The sequence below is a fragment of the Chrysemys picta genome, unplaced genomic scaffold (genome assembly GCF_011386835.1).
Source record: "Chrysemys picta bellii isolate R12L10 unplaced genomic scaffold, ASM1138683v2 scaf1845, whole genome shotgun sequence".
NCBI classification, from domain to species: domain Eukaryota; kingdom Metazoa; phylum Chordata; order Testudines; family Emydidae; genus Chrysemys; species Chrysemys picta.
This window is the reverse complement of record NW_027054550.1, coordinates 1-11,512: the sequence shown is the minus strand read 5'-3', so window position 1 is coordinate 11,512 and position 11,512 is coordinate 1. Positions and strand designations below refer to the sequence as shown.

At 39.4% G+C, this 11,512-nt stretch overlaps 1 long non-coding RNA gene across 2 annotated transcripts; it reads right to left on the bottom strand.

The window, feature by feature from the left end:
- Positions 1-6: 6 nt before the first annotated feature.
- LOC135980106 (uncharacterized) lies at positions 7-10,187 on the bottom strand. Of its 2 annotated transcripts, none has more exons than XR_010597333.1 (4): positions 6,426-10,187; positions 5,294-5,323; positions 2,048-2,164; positions 7-281 (listed from the first exon to the last, which is right to left on the bottom strand). It is a non-coding gene; the product is annotated as an uncharacterized LOC135980106 (long non-coding RNA). The 2 variants fall into 2 exon arrangements; XR_010597334.1 differs by having other exon boundaries at positions 9,534-10,186.
- Positions 10,188-11,512: the final 1,325 nt, after the last annotated feature.

Genomic DNA, 11,512 nt, shown 5'->3' with positions numbered 1-11,512 from the left:
AGATTTGGGGTTTTGGTTTGGGCACATCTGTATTGGAAAGCAATGTAACAAGTTCTCTAAACTCTACTTACATTTTTACCTGTTTACCATTATTGTTGGGGGAAACAGTACAGCAGAGAAAATTATCTGACAGTACAGGAAACAGATGCTAACTTACTAGCAAAGGATCAGAGAAGTCTGGAAGATCTGGAACTAATATGCCAACCAACGCAAACACCACTATTAACACAGTACACATGCCTAGAACCACCACTGGCCAGTCAGCTATCAGGGCTGCATAACTATAAGGAAAGAAAAAAAAATATTTTAGCAAGGAAAGAGGAATTTGAAAACAAAAGAAGACAAGAACAGAATTATTTCACACCTCTCTCCTTACTGAATAAGACCCATCTAAAGCATGGGTCTATTTTTTTATTACACCTAAATGGAGGCTTCAGACCTTTGCCGGGTATCTATGTGAGATCCAGTTTAATCTCATTTTCATTTTTTTTTTAAATTGAAGTGAGAAACAGACCAAAAAAAGATGATGTTCATCTCCAGCAATTCCCTCTCCTCTTGAAACTTCATTTGGGTTCTTGTTAAAAAAAAAGTCTCTCTCACCAGTCCATTGGTATTTCTTTAAGATTGTTATAAAAATATAGATTTCAGTTTAGCATTTTTGTGTGTGCTGCTGCTGCCTCTAAGATTATTATTTCTGACTTATTCAAAAATAGATTTCTTTGGTTCACAGGTCAGGTAATGATAATTGCTACTTTTACTCAATCTATTCTGGCAACTATGGATAAAGCACAATTAACATCATTTTAAGTCAAATTGCATCATAAGACCAAGTATGCATTATTGATTTTTATACTCCTTCCTCAACTTTATAGTTCTGGTTTGGTCAGAATGGTTTTCCCTGATCTGTACTACACAAGAAAATAAGTGATTTGCATAAGCCAGAAGAACCATTTGCTTTCTAACTTAAATCTACAATTTAAAAAAAGTTATTCCGAGCCTATTATGATAGTCCACAGAATTTGCTGCAAGTTCAAGGATGAAAATAAACTGCAATACCCACACACATACTCAGATTTCAGTATATATCATATCTTGCTAATAAATTCTTAGAGCAAAGAAGCTTTCACATACATAATTAAATATTTATCTCAATAAGAGGTTCTTGTTACATTGACAAAAAGTGTGCAATAAAAAAAAAGCAAAAAAATGAAACCCAGAAGTACGAAGTTCACTATAATTAGTCTTACATCAGTCATTGAAATCAAGGTCCTGGAGTTCCAAGGACAGCTTTACAGAAAGGTTATGCTGTCTAATCTTCAGAACAGAGGGGACAAAGTCCGGTGAGGTTTGTGATGCATTTTGAAAAAACATTTGAGTATGTGTCACGGAGTATTGGGGAACTCAGGGCCCTGCACCCCCGGCTTCCTGCGATTCACCATGACTCTCAGCCAGCCAGTAAAGCAGAAGGTTTATTTGGATGACAGGAATACAGTCCAAGACAGGTCTTGCAGGCACAGACAACAGGGCCCCCCTCAGTTAGGTCCAGCTTGGGGTCCCAGGGCATCCCAGCCCCCCCCCTTTGGGGGGTCAGAGCCATCTCTGCCTCCCAGCCATCTCTCCAGCCCGCTTCCAACACTCTGCCTTCAGCGACCCCTCCCACAGCCTTTGTTCAGTTTCCCGGGCCAAGGTGTCACCTGGCCTCCAACCCCTTCCTGGGTTCTCATGTTACACGCTCAGGTATTCACCTTCGGGCAGACTCCCATCCCCCAATGCAGACTATCCTAGCCACACTCCCCTGTCAGCATTCACACACCACAGTCAGAACAGTCCCAGTTCGTCACAGTATGAATCATAGCATATTGATAGTAGTTGTACACATGTAAATATTAAATCAGGACAATTTATATTCTACTTCCTCCTCAATCTCCATGCAGACTAAAATAAAGGTTAGTTTATATTACAGCTCTCTCTACACCTACTTTCACTACCCCGAGAGACTGTTGTTGTTTTGAAAAATCAGATCAGCACAACATCTGTATGTTCTTACCTGGACCCAGTTACCCTCTGTCCAGAGATTTTCTGTTCTATTGCTAAAACAACATCGAATTCCCCTTTTTATCCCAAGGCAACAGGACAGTCACTCTGGCAGCAGTTTACCATTTCTCTATAATAAAACCAACAATGCTGTTACTGACTGCCCTGGGAGTCCTCTGCAGTGTGCCTCAACCTGAAAAATCTTCACTTCAGCAATGAGAAAGGGGTATGTTCTGCAGGGTTCAGCACAGACTTGGGAAGATTCAAGTGCTAGTGTGGCTTTGCTTCAGTTTCTCCATAGATAAATGTGGAATAATATTTACCAATCTCACACAGGGATTCTCAACCTTAATTAGTGAAAGTTTCTAAATCTGTTTGAAGTGCAATTTATTATTAAATAAAAGTTTAAGGGAGAGGGAGTAGATGACTTAATAACATTTTTCTATTTACAGGATTCAATATTTCTATATACACCAGATTCTACATTGACTAGTTAAATGTTTGTCGAGAGCTCTGAAGACTTGAAAGTTATTTTTCACCAGTATGTTGCTACTGCAAGAATGATTCCTTTACCCTGTTGTGTGTGTGATTCCATCCTCTGCTGAGCAGCTTGCGCTCATCTCAGTTGAGCAGAACTCTTCACTCAAGAACACTAAAGAAAGTTGTGGCCTACATGACCTGTTTAAAGACTTTAATAAACCTTATATAGGAAACATTACCAGGTCTTTACTCTTGTAAATTGTCCTATTTTTTCGTGTCACTGTAGTGGGAAGATCTGATGACCAGCAAGCCTAGTGGATAGCTCTTGGCCTTATGGTTTCTGCTGGCCTAGTCATCCCAGAGGGGGCCTCAGTTGTGGTCTCAATCACCCCCTTGTACTCTGATTGGTCCCCCAGAGTCCAGTCAATACAGAGGAGCAGGAGAAAGGGTGCTAAGTAGGGGACCCGGACCCACCTACTTCACCGGGTCCCGAACCAGGGCCCTAGAGGTTATCCAAGTATCCAGCCCAGTTACTGAACTACCCCAAATTAGGTGTTCTCTGAGGTCACTTCCTAACATCTGGAGTTCCTTAGTTTGGGGCATAATCATAGGCTAGGCAGACTTTCCTCAGTCTCTTAGTGTCCTGTTCCGTTAGTTAATCTCTCGTAGAGCTTTCAACTCCCAAAGAAAGGGATGAATCCAAGTCCCTGCTGCTAGAGTAGCCTTCACAGAGCTGTTGCTACTCTTGACACAGCTCTCAGCATCAGCCTGGCTTCCTGGTGTCACATGCACTCGTTTCTCCCTTCTCCTAGCAGTAATGTCCTTTCAAAACTGCTCCTGGACTGAGAACATGCTATGCAAGTTCAACTTGTTAAGGGGCGGGGCCTCCCTAGCCCAGAATTGCTCCAGTGTCGGTCCCATCACAGTCATACACTGGATATTTGTATCAGCAACGATCACTGCAGCCAGAATAGCAAAAGCATCCATTTGAACTATGTGACAACAACATTTGTTTCTACATAATTTGCAATCCTTGTTGGTTTTCAACACTCTGATGCACTTTGTTAATTAGCCTATGTGCTTTTTGGTACCTTGAGCATATAAACAATTTCACAGCTCACTGAAAATGCAAAAAAAAAAAAAAGGCATGAGTATGTGTATCAAATAGATTCACAATAATTTTAAGTTGCCTCTGACAAATCTGGAAATATCTTTCCCTTTCCAGACAGCGCACATTTTTGAGATACAGTAATTAATTCTCTTTTCTCGACTTCATATTTTCAGATTTTGTCTGTCTGAGCTTCATTTGGCACCAGTAATGACACTGGTGTAAAGCAAGAAATCTTTTCAAGTGATTTGTCCACAAACAACTGAGATCCTGAGTTGTTATTCAAAAGGAAAAGCTGGTCTCTCCACTTCTTCTTATTTCGTAGCCATTGTGTGGGAGGTGGGAGCTTTAAAATTAAATTGTAGTTCTTCCCCTAAAAGGCAAGCCGTGGATTTGACCTGAATTTAAAAAAATGTGGGTGCATTGACCTGAAGATGAAAGTGACTGGCCTCAGACCTCTGCCCCCAATTCAGAAAAGCAATTAAGCATCTGCTTAAATCCACCCCTATTCAAGAAAGAACTCAAATTTAAAAATGGCACGCTTTAAGTTAAATATGTGTTTAAGAGCTTTCCTGAATCAAGGCCTCAGTTTCCTGCCTTATACTAGCTGACTAAACCCACCAATACATTGGTGCAACTGGCTGAGAAGAGTCAGAGGACTGGGCCAGACTGGTAAGCAAGTCATTTCTTCGGCCATTCAGTAGTCCGAATCAAGTGGAAGTTCCCACTAGCCACAAAATTCATTGCTGCCTGAAATTTATTTTATGCCAAAACATCTGCTGCATTCAGTCTAGTCTGTAGTACGTTAACATTTCCTACACTGCTTTGTGGTATGGTGCTCCTCTTTCCTAATCTACCCAATCCATATATTTGTGATTCTTTACTTGCCTCGCTGCACTTCTAATGAGCTGGGAAATCATGTTTGCATACTAAGCAATAAAACAATGCTTAGGAGTTCTCCATTGTGAATCTGTATCTCTGTGTATAAGAAGAAAAACCGGGTTCATAACAATCTGGTTGTACACAAAAAGATATATACAACTTTTCAAAATGTCTAGTTGGTGTATATTTAAGAGGTTTTCATTGTTTCATGTACAGTGGAAATGTATTTGATTGGATTTATATGCAGTATATTCACTGAACAGATCTATTATTTACTGAGGGCAATTCCTGCACCTGGATTATTCCTTTAACATGTGTTCATTTGAAATGGTATCTAATATTTCAGGTGCATGAACATTTTGGGTAGGCCATTCTTCTTTCTACCATTAACCATGCTGTATTTTTGTTTAAGAGTAGGAAAGATTATTGCAATGCCCTCTCCTGAGCTTTTAAAATCAAGCTGTTTTATAATTATTGGTGTTGGACCAGAGAGTTTCTGGTGGTACACTCAGGAGCAGGACTGTGATCAGCTGTGCACACGCGCGCACACACACACACACACACACACACACAATTTGTAAAGAAAATAAAATTAAAAAAGAATCAGAAGACAACACGGGATATTTGTCCAAAATTAGTATTATTCTTTCCATCTGCTTTTAGAAGGAAACCTAGTCATATGCACAACAGCTAATTTTACAATACACTAACACCTTTGTATGAGACACGGTTTTCTTAACACATGAGAGAACATGCACAAGATTTGTAAGTGCTTATACGGTACCTTACCTTTTTGGTAATTTGAATGGTCTGGCTGGTCTGAAAAGAAAAAAAAAAGAATTATCGAACATAAACAAAATGCACTAATACTTATGCACTAATATTTTTTTCCTGTGCAGTTCCGGGGAAGAAAATATTTTAAATTGGCATATTCTATCCTGGCATTATCCAGAAAACTGGAACCCCCAAAGGTACCCAAATAAAACCTGTTTCAACTGCAAATGTTGTTGTTGCTTCTTTACTAGAAATCTAGCTCTACCAAAGTTATTCTGAATAGCAAGAGAGAACAGGCACAAATGTATTGGTTGCGAATACTTTCTCTTCTTCAAATGGATCTTAATTCATGGAGTAATAATCTTCAGTATACACTTCATATTTTAAAAAATTGTAATTAAGATGACCAAAAAGCAGTCTCTGGGGGAAAACCATAAATCCACTTAAAGATTCAGTATCTATGGATATGACAAACAGATGTTCCGAAGATGCAACTAAAACCACAGTTTCAGGTAAAGCATGAACTTGGTTTACTTTCAATAGTCATCTTTAATACTGTTTCTATATTCCGTAGATAGAAGACACTAACTAAGAGACCATTTTTCACCAAAAAAAGTCACTTTATAGTACTAAATTCTCAGTTCTCTAAAAGAGTACAGATTTGCTAATTCCCACACCACTGCATTAATGGCTCAAAATTTATGAGGGCTTCTGAGATTGTTCCAGGAGCAACTAAAAAAAAATCAGTTTGTCTAAAAATAAGATACATTGTCCCTGCAAAAGATACTGAGTGAAATCCTGGCTCTGGGGAATTAACTGTACCATTATAAGCATCTTTGTACAGGTATAGCTGTGTCCACACTAGGGTGTTGTACTGCTTTAACTACATATGTTACTAAACCAATATAGTTATGGTGACAAAAACAAAGAAACAAAAACCACCCGTGTATAAAAAGTTAGGACTGCCCCTAAAAAGTTAGGACTCATTTAGACAAAGCAGAAAGCACAATCTTATGTAGAATAACTTAACATACCACTTCACAGATATGCTGACCAGCATAGCTGTGATAAGACAGGAATAATCAAAAATATGTTTTTCAAGCAATACTCTAATTCAAAGCATAAAATAAGCTACACGTTAGCATACCTATTACTGGGCATCATCAATGACACACTCCTTACATCAGCTGTGAAGATGAAAGAACAGATAAAGCTAGACAAACTAAACCTAGTTTCTAATCCATCTTTTAAGCATCATGGCTAAGTGCATGTGGTCGGTGTCAAATGATACAGAGAATAACTACAACTCTTAACTACTTAATTCCTGATAAATAGAAAAATATAAAGATAAAGATAAATTAAAATGACATAGCATTTTAAATGTAACTGTACTTTAGAAATACAAAGGAATCACAAGAAAACAAACATTTTCATTTTATAACCAAAACAGGATGAAAAGTCCTTAAAAAAACAAAAACAAAACTAAACCTTGTAGACAGATATGTTTCACTGTAGTTTGTCCTCAGCTTTTAGAATATTAAATAGAGCATTTATTTTCCTACTGTTGGGCTACAGAAACTGATATTTTGATTAAACCCAAACTGACGACTTCAAGAAGTTGAACACATATTTGTAAATAATCATGGAACTCATCACTATTGATGGAGCAGGTGCTCGTAATTCCCAGAATTTATAGGGAAAATGGAAAGTCTCATTGCATTTAGTGATGAACAAACTGGGAACTTGAGGTAATGGAGGACTTGAAAAATCCATCTGCCACTGGAGAGTAAGCAGCTTTTCCTGACGCATAGAAGAACCTATGCCAACTTCTGCAGAATTTTAGTTTTCCTTTGACTTAATTAAACAAAGAGTTTCTATCCCTTGCTGTTGCGAAGATTAAATGCATTTCACATTTGGAAGGTTAACAACGCAGTGCTGTCTTGCTGGGTTGGAGAGAGAGAGAGAGAGAGAGAGAGAAGACTGTAATACCCCTCTCTGCTGCTGTTGGTCCTGCTCCTCAGTGTTCTCCTATGATTTAACAGAGTGAAAACAGACTTGATAGTAGTTAGTTTTTACTGCTGCAATTCTGAAAACTGTGGGCAACCATCAAACTGACATCCCATCAATTGTACTACTGCTTGAGAAAGCTATGAGTAGCAGTGGAAACAGACATCAGAGCTATTAACTGGGATAGAAATGGGGGGGAATATAGATTAGCAAACATTGCTCTGAGTTAGCAGCCAGGAAGCTGGAGGGAAGTGGTAGAATGGCAGAATGCCCAGTGCCCAGCTACAACAGCCAGGAAGCTGAGGAGGCATTGTGGAGCCCCTTACCTATGCAGAAGATAGGAGGCTTTGGGATGGGAAGGAGAAGAGAGAGAATGCTCCTTCCCTCCAACTGCCAAAGGGGGCTGGTAACTGGCACATTTGAAACCTTCCTTTTAGCTGGAGGGTAATATGAAAGATGGAATCTCTTAAGTGGGATCTAGGAATCCCTAAGCGGGATCTAGTAGGAATCTCATCACCCTTCCCCATTTCTAGGAGTAGAGGGACTGGACTTCTCACTATGGTTCTACCTCTGGATAGTGGGGCCTTCCCATCTTTCACAATGGACTCTGGAAAGTAGATTAAGTTCTCTGGCAAAGAGGTGCCTGCAAAAAATTTTTAAGCCTTGATGTAACAACCTTGATCTAGATTCAAAACTCCCAGCCTAGATGGTAAACTCTGTCAGGCAATCATTGGGCCTTTATTGTCTCTGAAAAGCACGACACGCTTATAAATCTCTATATAAATGTTAAAAGAAAAAAAATCTCCATGGAAGAAGTTAAGATAGGGTATCATTTTTCCACCTACATTAGAGACCTACTTAGAACATCAATTTTATGTATGGGTTTCTCTGTCATGTTCATCATCGTAGCAAGTAAGCATCACACAAACAGTAAACCTGCACTTATCCTCACAACATCCATAGGGAAGGGTTATAATTCTCTATTTACAGATCAGAAACTCAAACAGAGAGATTAAGGTCAAAATTACCACATGGCCACTAACTTTGGATGTCCAGTGTGAGAAACTTAAAACAGAGATGCTGAAAAGTCTCAACTTCAGATGAGGTCAATGCAGTTACCTCTGAAAAAACATCAAATTAGAAAGCCAAAATTTGTAGCATCCAAAACTAGTGGACTCTCTCAAAATGTTATGCCTAAGTGACTTGCCCAAGATCACAAAGGAATTCTGTTGCAGAGTTAGGAACAGATCCCAGATCCACTCATTCCCAGTACAAGACCATCCTTCCTCTTTCAGCCCAATTGGCAGATAGCTGGTTTTTAGAAGTCAGTGTGGCTGAGTGCTCTGAATGTGGTAAGGACAAAGTTCTGCAGACCACTCTCAAGGTATCACCAATACATGTAAAGGTTTCTACCCAAAATTATTTGAATCAGATTTGAGTAGCAATAAGACCATGTATGAAAAGAAATGTTCGCATAAACCAACAAGCTTTTGGATTACCTCAAAGCCAAAAGGCTTATAAACAAGAATGAACAAAGGACAAATTAGCTAGAAAGCTATAATTAAATGCTCAAGAATTTTTCAGAATGACAGCCACTCTCAATTTAAGGTATCATTCCATGTAACTATACAAATTATGAACCTCTACCTTCATTCATGTAATAAAAAAGGTCAAAGCTCTGGTGGCATGATCAACTCTTTTGAGTAGAGGGCTAAGGGAAGAAAACGAAGGAAAGATTTTTGAAATCTGACTGTACACTCAGGTTGAAGTGCAAGAGAGAGGTGGATATCTACACTCTTATCTTTAGTACGTTGACCCAATGACCAACCAATTTCTAGCCTTTAGAAATAAAAGATTTGCATTCCAATGCACGTTCTGTCACCTGTGAAAATGAATTTCATTCTCTAATCTGGACATTACTACAAATAACTGAACCACCACATTATTTGGCACATGTGGCAGCATGTTACCCAGAGAGATCGGTCTGGTACTGGAACGGTATGGGCTGTTGCAAGCAGATTTGTGATGTGTTGGCAGGGTTATGTAGAGAAGTTTGCCAAGCACATGCCTGACTCACATCAATTCCAATAGCCTTCACTCTAATCAGTAGATAATTAAACGATAAAAATGAAAGATTAAGTAAGCGGCTGCTCTATACAGACAAATACTCTCCTCTCCACAAAACTGGCTTTCCACTGAGGTGCTCCAGAGACCAGAACACTCCCCTTTCCCCAACCACTCCACTCACCTCAGGCTGCAGAGCTGCTGCAGTAGTTTCCATGGCAGCTACCCCCTCTCTTCAACCCTTAACCATGGCCACACCTCTACCCCTGTCCCCAAAATACCCCCAGAAGGTGGTCTGGTTGGAACAATGTATTGCTGAAGTATGCTGTGACACCTTCCCAGCAGAACTGCAACAGCAGCTGCTGCCTGTTCAGTCAGACAAGGCTGGATAGGGAACTGTGTTCATTTTGCATTTGTTTCATAATTAGGGCTCACTGAACATTTCCATTAAAAGTCTATAATGAGGAGTCTTTGTACAAAATGTTGTTCCTAGGCAAAAATCTCATTTTCTTTTATACAAGAAAAACAACAACAACAAAACCCCAACTTTAATATTTTTGTGAAAACAAAACCCCTCAAATGCACATTTCCCTTCTGTTTCCTCTCTGCACAAAGTATATTCAGTGTTGAACAAATGAGGATGATTAAGTCCTTCAAGTCTGGGAAGGTTAAAGGTCACACCTGCTATCAAATTGTTTTTTTTCCAAAAGGCATGCATAAAAAAAATTCTGTGTACACCAGAATGAATTCCAGCAGTGTAACCAATACCTTGCAGCTGTTACAATATCTTTATTACGCTGGTCAGTAGGAAAAGTTATCCCCACAAACTTCACTAAAAATTCTTTCATTATGCCCTAAAATACAGAAATGCAAAGCAAAATGGATCTTTCCTTCTTAATTAATTAATCCTACTGTGTGTAGGTTTTAAAACACTGTACTTCTATTTAATTAATTTATATAAGTCTATTAAACTCTAAAGAAAGTTTTGGTGAGAAAAAGATCGTTCATCAATCTTCATGAGAAAGGAACTGTAGGTTTTGTAATAACTTCACCGAACGCACTAACAGTGTACGTAAGTTACCCATATAAGAAAGCCTAGCTGGAGGGGATTCAAATTCAACTCAAAGCTAAAATACCTCTGTGCTTAGCACAACAGGGGTAATGCTGAAAAGTGATATGGCAAGGATTTAAGATGGGACAATGCAGGATTGAATTGCTGCATCACAGCACTAGTACAATTTCAGTAAATGCTATAGAAAAGACTGGAGAGGGGACCTTGTGGTGGACCTGAACTCATCCACAATTTACTCCACCATGGTAGTTGCAGCCCTCATACCCCATTCCATCCTTCCCAAATGGTTCATCCAGAGGCACAGAAGACCATACACAGAGCTGTTTTAGGCTGTGTGCAGCAAAAGCACAATGCATCAGTTCACATTAGAAAGATTCCTTCTGTAACCTCGACGAGCAATTTTGTTTTTATTTTAAACAGCGGGGAGCACGTTGTTCTGCCACATTCTGTCTCCAATGCTCTACACTGGAGCCAAAGTATGTTCTTAGTAACACCCAGGTATTCCCATAGACATCAATGGAGTTGCACGGATGTAACAGAGGGGACAGTTTGGCCCCAAACTCTTATCCTTTGGATATAACAAAAGTATTATTAATTCACATCAGGTCTCTAACTTTCACCTGGATGTTTCCTTGCATAAAGCAATGTTGCATTAGCATGTGCCTCTCTACAGAATCATAAAAATGTAGGGCTGGCAGTGACCTCAAAAGGTCATCTAGTCCACGCCTTGTGCTGAGGCAGTATCAAGTATATCCAGACTATCCCTGACAGGTGCTGGTAAAACTATTCTTAAAAACCTCCAATGGTGGAGATTCTCCAGCTGGACCCAGGACAGACCCCGGAAGCACCCCACGAGCTAGGCCCTCCTGGTTTGGCAGTGACCCATTGATAACTACTCCGAGTACTGTCAGACAGTTCTGCACCCACCTTATAGTAATTTCATCTAGACCACATTTGCCTAATTTGTTCATAAGAATGTCATTTGGGACTGTGTCAAAAGCCTTACTAAAAGCAAGATGGATCAATATGAAACTGTGCTAACTGAATTTAATGCTCATCAATAAAAGTTATGCATGGTCTGGTGCTTTTAG